Raw genomic sequence first — 8,389 nt, 5'->3', positions numbered from 1 at the left:
CTCTCCCTAGTACTCTGTTTCTTTACCCTTCTTTGGCAAGAATCCATATAATCAAAGTTTTGAAGAAGTTTTGAAGCATTCAGTTAATTTAAAACCCAAATTAAGCAATTAGGCGATAAACAGGAAGCAAGTATTGCATGGAGTAAGTAGCACGTTCATTATAGTAAATGTCACAAGGTCACTTAAGAGTTACCAGAAATATTTTATGACTGAACTCACCAGACCATTAACACAAGCTCACTATAGCTCACTGAGGCTGGCAGACACATCTCCCTATTTGGCGGTTTCAGACAGGCTTACACCATTAAGACTGGCTAACACAAGACAAGAGATTAATACCACTCAGGCCGACATCATTAGGACTAGCAAAAAGCACTCATGCAACTTAATGCTGCATAGAAATGACTCTACAATGGCACTCACTGTCTTCTGTACTTGTAGGATATGCTGTTAGCATGTATGAAATACACAACATGGCTTGAGGCAACGTCAGTTTATATTCCTATGGATGGCCAAATAAATCATTGATTTGGCTGATGTTAACAATTGGTGAAGTTTGGAGTAAAATATTTTAGGGAAGCATCTTCGTCATTGCTGAGTTTACTTACTTGGCCACGAGTCCTGCAAGCCAATGAATGATTCAAGTTTGAGAGTTTAAAGTCAAGATTGTTATTTGGATGAAGTGAGTGCATGAACTCCACAGGATGGAGGTTTCCACATGATTTGAACGCTGTCGTTTTTAAATTAATATATTTTAGTGTTTTATTCTTCATATATTTGCTTATTTTTTATTTATATATGTACATTTAAAAAAACACATGTTTATTTACTATACACACTACCATTCAAAAAGTTTGGGGTCGGTGAGATTTTTTATGTTTTTGAAAGAAGTTTTACTGTATCAAAAATACAGTAAAAACAGTAATATTGTGAAATATTATTTCAGTTTGAAATAACTATTTTAATATGTTATAAAATGTAATTTATTATTACATTATTATTATTATTACATAACATACATATTTTATGGCAAAGCTAAATTTTTAGCAGTCATTACTCCAGTCTTCATTGTCACATGATACTTTAGAAATCATTATAATATACTGACATTAATAAACATTTATAATTATTGAAAGCAATTGTACTTCTTTTTTTTTTTTGAAAACCATGACACATTTTTTGATAAATAGAATGTTCAAAAGAACAGCATTTATTTGAAATAGCTATAAATATTTTGTAATATTATGACTTTACTGCCACTTTTGATCAATTTATGTCCTTGCTGAATGAAACTATTAATTTTTTTTTTTTTTAAACTTACTGTCCCCAAACTTTTGAATTGTAGTGTAAATATAAATACATACATATATTGTCATTTATAAGGGTTTTGAACTGTTTGGAAATTTGCAATTTTGACTTATAGTTCTTGAGATATCCAGCCCTTGTGACTACTAGCCCTGTTCTCTCTCTTGTAAAATGAAAGTTACGTTACTTCATTTAACTACTTTCAAAGTTTTTAAAAGATATCTCTTTCTATCTTGCACAGACCACACAATATTAAAAATTCAAAGCTGTGTAATATCTGATTTGCTGGTGTATGAAATTCCAAAAAGAGAAAATGGAGAGCCTTTATAGCGCATAAATCGTGCGAGTGAACAGATGACATGAACCATAAATAACTGAATTCTTTCTCATTCGCTTTTTTTCCCACTTTCATCCTCTTTTATTTTCCTCAAAAGTTATGGGAGGCAGCTTTCATTTTCTAGACGAAAAAAAGAGGGGGTTTGCCAGGGGCTGGGCACAGACAATCCACTCACACATAGGATGAAGGAGACATTGACATAAATACAAACACACACAAGCACAAACACAGCTCCATGTCAGAAGTCAAAGGGCATCTGTCTACCTGTCAGGCCAGGTTTTGTGACTCTCAGAAGAAACTAAATGTTAATAAAGGCCTTGAGCCCTATAGTGTGAGGTCTGAGAGACCCTGCTGACTCCCATGCTGAGTTTCATCTCACTGCTGAAAGCAATATGAACACTATATGAAAAGCCCCCATAATACGAAATATGCTATTATGGCTTTCCAGAAGAAATTGCATATTTTTATGTAAAGTTATGATGATGAAAATGATCGTGTTTGTGTTGTTTTGTCTCATCACAAGCCAAGCTAAACATTAAAAAAATAAAAAATTGGCCAATGACCATGACATAAAATCTGACATTTAATAAGAAAATTCTTATCTTTTAATATGACAGTTAACGCAAATAACGCAAAGTGAATGGATGCAATATAACATATAGTAGGAAACACTATTTGCTTTATGGTATAAAAACAGAATTGTTAATTTGTAATAAAAACAAAGTAGCAAATGTTGTTGTAACCTACTACAATGTCAATGAAAAGTATGAAGGTAAGTGCTAAAATGTTTATTTTTCTTGACACAAGTGCAGTATTTTGTGGTAAAATATGATTGATTTCATAAGAAACACAAACTAGACCTTTCATACTATAAATCTTATAAGCCATGTGAAACGGAAATATGTGTCTGTCTGTGTGTGTTTGTCTGAGTGTGTGTATATGTATGTTTGTTAGACTATGGGTGTATAAGTGCATTTGCAGGCATAGGGTCAGACTGTCTGTCTGTCTGTCTGTCTGTCTCTGTGTGTGTGTGGGGGGGACTATGGGCAGACAGTGGGTCAGAGCAATGAAGGGTTTGGTTGTTGGTATGGATAGAATGTTGATTCAGCACTGAGTTATATATTCTGCAGCTGTTAAGATCTGAGCCTGGTGAATGTCTTTCTATAAGGAAGAGACTCTCCAGCCATCCAATACACACTCCTTGTGCCATCAATTACTAATACATCACAGCCTTGTAGCTGTGACACTCCAGTGTGCAGTAGCCATGACAAACATGAAAGCACTCAATGGCAATTTCCTACGGTAACAGAGCAACATATCTACTACAAAAATAACAATCAATCTGGCAAGTTGAATTCTCAAAATTATCCCTAAACTTCACTTTAAATTGCTCTGAATTCACTGCTGGTTAGAATTAACCAGCTACAGCCTGATAAACAGGTGCTTCACGGTACAGCATGGATTTCAACATGTTTCAACTTGGATTTCGTAGGACAACATTCCTAGCAGTCTCTTTCCCTCACCTTAAACCACGTTCCTAAAATCATAGTCAGGGGTGGAGCTTAATGGATTGTGGAAAGTTGGAAACCCTGAGTTAGGCGCAAGCTCTGGAAATTGGATACAGCCTATATCATTTGGAAAATGGCCTGAAATTTGTCATGACATATTTATTTATTTGGCAAAAGCAATTTTTCCATGTAAAATAGCATTTTATATTCCATAATTTATTATCTTTATACATGGGTAAATCACATTAAACGATGTGTGATTAATTATAGAAACACAAGTGTGTTTAGTGTGCTGAACTGTAAGTACCAAAATAGTTCAAGAGCAATAGTCAACCCTTCCAAAAAATTTCCATGGAAACCCTAGCATTCACAAAAATACTTGTATCTACAATGAGTGGTAACTTGGTGCTAGCCACCAAAAAAAAAAAACCTTATTAAAGAAAATGATTTTATTCAAGAGAGTCACAAAATGTTTGCCCTCATTATTCATATTCATTTATTTGATTAAGATATTCGAAGATTAAAACCTGTTTATGTGAGGACAATACTTCTTTTTTTAAAACAAAATTAACCCCTTCAGTTACAAATGTTATAAAAACTTAATTTGGAGAAAGATGTTTAAAATAAATGAATGTTAGTTATGGAGATCAGTTACATTTTTATCTAAGGCTTAGAAGCCTGTGATAAATGATGTCTGGCAGATTGGCATATGGACTACTAAAATTGACTAATGTCTTTTTTTCTTCTTCTTCACAGACTGTGAAAATGGTTAAGATGAATCATATCTCATGAATTTACATAGGCTTTTTAATCAAAATAATCATACTGTTAAAATATCTGTTGAGTGTTGTTAGTTTGCCTCCCTCACAAAACTATGGTAGGCTATTTTAACACTTAACCAACCAACCCTTCAACCTGAAATGGGTTGGTATAAATGCACAACATAACTTTGGTCATTAATTAACAAAAGTTAAGGGCCGAAATATTTTGTGACATGAATGTATATGTTGTTTGTAAGGACATATCGTTGTGTTTGTTTCACAAGAGTCTCCTTTGATTTATGCTTTTACAGTAACAATAACTGCAACTATGGTTATTTTGGCGTAAACTGTGGTTACCATGGTAAATGTTTGTAAGGGTAATAATGCCGTTGAACTTACCTGAGCGAATCTTCTGTCACAGCAGCATCCCATCGAACTGAATGAAACATTGTGCGTGTGAAAATCCTGATGAGAGCCGCTATTTATGAAGCGCTTATCAATGAACTAGTTTTAGAAATCATCTTTTTGACGCTTTAACATCCAGTCAGTGTCAGGCGGAGCGTATATAAAACCCCTCTCTGTCATCTAATGTTTGGGTATATCCATTAGACTGATTCAGTGTAAACCCTCGAACATTCTTATCAAAAATACCTTCATATTAGCCTACTCGAGTAGAAAACTTACCTTGACAACTTGTCCAGTTTTAATATTCCAATGAGCGCTTGCGTTGGCATTTGATAACGGTAAGGACCGCGATACAGAGAACTTTCAGAGCGACTGAGTTGATGAAAGCCTTTCTGTCTCTATTCAAGCACAACGTCTCTCTCTCTCTCGTTCAGCAGGGGTTCAGTCGGTGGAGGGGGTGGGATACGGCGCATGCTGCTACTGATGTGCTGTGCTCCCACCAATCCCAGCTATTTATGAACTCGATTTACTTGAGATTAAAAATAAAACAGAATAGTTGAGCAAAATGTTGGTCTTATACATTAAACATTAATGAATAACCTCTGTTATTCGGCGAAAAGTTATACGACGTTCTTTTATATAAATGAATCCGTTGAAATGTGATAATTTTGCTAAACAACCTGTATGCCTACACAATAAGTACACTGTATCTGTGTAGCCTACGTACAGACACCTCATATACAATGTGTCAGAAGTATATGCAAATTTTAAAATCGTTTAATTTCTTGACAATGGTGCTATAGTTATCTCTCACCCATAGTAATTGGTTAATGTGTTTTAACACAAACCCTTTAGTAATCATGTCTGATCTCCCTCATGTTTGTTCTAATTGATAGTCATGTTTAGTCTTAGTTAATCAGAAAAGTGTTTGTGGCAAAGGAAACTAGCTTTGCACTGCACACTGCATTATTTTTATCTGCAAGATGGTGTGTAGGCCAATGCATTCACATAAAATAAACACCCCCTTTGCTCATCTTCCCTTTGATGGATTCACAAAGGACCATGAGCGTTGAGATTGATAGTGTATGTGGTTGTGCACATGGTAAAACCCAAAACTTAAAACCTTCGGCAGACCACAGATACTTTTTTCCAATGGGAGGAAAAAACTGAATGATTATAGAAGATGAATTCATTGCAGTAGAGCTGCCAGAGTAAGTCAGTGGTGAAAAGAAGCATGAGCCGTTTGAACAGAAGTCATTACATAATTGCTATTGATTGGTTCAAAATTGATTAATCTGTCCTCTAGCACTCAGACAGATTATGAGTCATGTTATTGACTCATTGACAAATTCACCAACACATAAATTGTCACATTGCTTATCTTGCATGGAAACTTCTTATTTCACTGGAATGGTACTATGCGGTGTGGGAAAACGCCCTCAATATATTCCCTCAATGCCCGAAATTCTAGAGAAATGAAGTAATTTTTCTAAAATTGGCCAATTGTTGCTTATTTCTATGAAATTTTTTAGCATGATGCATAATGTATGAAGCAATAATTTTCAAATATGTGTATAGACACTAACTCTTTCTGTCGGTCCCCTGATATTTTGCAATAGAGTGAATGTGTAGCAATAGCACAGTGATTTGCTGCTGTGACAAAGACTGGAAAATGAGTCAGAGTTCAAACTGAAATCCTAAGACAGACCATTACTCCTGTGATGCAACTTTCTATCATTTCTGTAAAATGTCTACTTTTTGTGAACCTCAGAAGTGTAAATATAGAGAATTAATTTGTATGTATTTTGAACACTACTCTGTAGGCTTATCTTACTTTCTCATATTTCAGAAACTTGCTACACTTGGTGTGTTTGTTACAGCAGGATGCTCTAGGTTCCGATGCTATGTCTCAGAGCTAATCGCTCTCTCTCTCTCTTGCTCTCTGTCTATCTCTCCATGTCGTCATCAGTGCCAGCAGCCCACCTCTTCAAAGAGAGCTGCCCTCTGGGAAATCAAAATTTAATTCGCTGTAACGAATGGGATTTGACTAACACTGTCACATCCGCGTGTTTGTTCAATGGTCTGTTCTCAACTCAGAATCAGAGATTGAACTACTGGGTCTTGTCTCGTTGCAGAAACAGATGAAATTGATTATGTGTTGGCTAATGGTGGTCTGAGCAAGTAAAATAATATGTCATAGATAGATGCCAGTAAAGGACCATTATTTTTAAGAGTGTAGACTTTATACTCACTATGCACTCGATGGACATCTGTTTGAGAGCCCATGGAGATGTTTTCACATGGATTCTCCCCTTCTCTCCCTTTCTTCTGAAAACACGCTGAGTAAAATCCCTGAGAATTAAGACACATTGAAACAAACTGCAGGGTTTCAGCAAAGAACAAAAGAACAGATTCAAGCATCCTCAAATGGTTAATAAAACACAGGATAGTGTAGCAAAATTACGATAACGATTAAATAAAGACGTTTTTAACTGCTTTTAAATGTTGCTATTGGTAATTGTGTGATAAGATAAAAGAGAGCTGTTGTCCAATGGTTAATAAAACACAGGATAGTGTAGCAAAATTACGAGAACGATTAAATAAAGAAGTTTTTAACTGCTTTTAAATGTTGCTATTGGTAATTGTGTGATAAGATAAAAGAGAGCTGTTGTCCTTGATATCTATGAAATTCTTCCCACATTCAGTCTAAATCACTTGATATGTTTGAAACCCTAAGGGACTGGGAGAGATTTACCATTGGGAACGCAACACAACAAATCTAAAGCAAGCAATCGTTTTTGTCTGAAATATATTATGGGATCACTCCCAAAGTGCTTGTCTCTAAGAAATAAGAATTTTTTTTTTTTCATTTTTTGACTGAAAATGTTCTTTGAATAAGCCAAATGCTCTTCATCCATATTTATGGCAGAGGCATGTGTAATTTCATGGATGGGTGAGTTGTGTTTATAAACATCTCATCTGAATGCTGATCAACTCGCCACTCTACTCTGGGAAATCCTGCATGTCTTGATGAAGCTGATGATGTTAATCAAGTCGATGAGGAATATCAAATTACTTTTTGATATTTCATTCAGGTCTTCCCTCTAATTTGTCATCAGGCAGGCAGCCCACTCTTTGCAAATGTTACCTGGGCGCTTAATGAAATGTCAAAACAAGACACCAGCAGAGAGGACTGCATAAATCTCATCAAATCAGCCAATATTTTTACTCCTGCAAATGTATGACCATCATTTGTTTAGCATTCTACATGTTTCCTGCATCATTCAAAGACTGCAACATATATATTCAGTTAGGTTAATACAGTACAGTACCGTTTCCTTACCAAACCACTGTTTAGACAAAAGAGGTTAATTTCAATAAAAAGTGTTTTATTTATCCTTCATCCATTGTTTCTGGTGAGTCTCTTGTCAAACTCTTACAGATCTCAGCTGGGAGATTTGTCTGGGAGCTAGAAAAGCAGAAAGCTCTTTGTTTCAAAAACGATGCAGCATGTTAAATTTTTTTGAAAATTCTCGGTTTCACTTCTCTCTAGTAACTGATTGTTTGTATATTTAACCACTGAATGTTGCATCTGACTAATCAGTCAACTATTCTAGAGAGCCATATAATAAAATGCAAAAATTATACTTTCTTCCATACAATAATTATACTTTCTTTCCTTTTGAAAAATGCTTATTTTTTTTGACAGAGCAGTGACAGATACCATAGAAAATGAGCAAAAATGTGGTTATAAAGATAACCCTGTGCCATCCTCTCTTCATATTCAGGGCATGGTGAAGCCAAAGAGCTGAAAATGTATGCACAGCTGGAATGGAACAGTTCATCGATATTTCAGAAAACATTCCTATGTGCTGTCACTGAAGGAGTAAAGAAAAGGTAAGGGTTATAAATGTTTCAAGGACCAATATACAGGCAAACACACTATATAAGCACTACATAAAGCAAGAATATGACATGGCAGTCATACTATACTTTGTCAGTGGTTAATGACTCGACTGAAAACTTGTCATATGAAATATTCCTTCCTGAGATCAATGAATCATTTTAAAGGC

General features: G+C 35.2%; 1 protein-coding gene across 2 annotated transcripts in view; it reads right to left on the bottom strand.

Moving 5' to 3' along the window:
• Positions 1–4,721, bottom strand: part of LOC107553193 (carbohydrate sulfotransferase 15-like) — a 34,091-nt gene extending 29,370 nt beyond the window's left edge. For both annotated transcript variants that reach the window (XM_016235340.1, XM_016235330.1), the window contains exon 1: positions 4,596–4,721. The gene's annotated coding sequence lies outside the window, so the exon portion shown is untranslated. The remainder of the gene's footprint in view (positions 1–4,595) is intronic.
• Between the last annotated feature and the right edge of the window lie 3,668 nt (positions 4,722–8,389).

Source organism: Sinocyclocheilus grahami, unplaced genomic scaffold (assembly GCF_001515645.1).
Source record: "Sinocyclocheilus grahami isolate Dianchi unplaced genomic scaffold, SAMN03320097.WGS_v1.1 scaffold18.1, whole genome shotgun sequence".
In the NCBI taxonomy this organism is placed as follows: Eukaryota; Metazoa; Chordata; class Actinopteri; order Cypriniformes; family Cyprinidae; genus Sinocyclocheilus; species Sinocyclocheilus grahami.
This window is presented reverse-complemented; position numbering and strand designations above follow the sequence as displayed.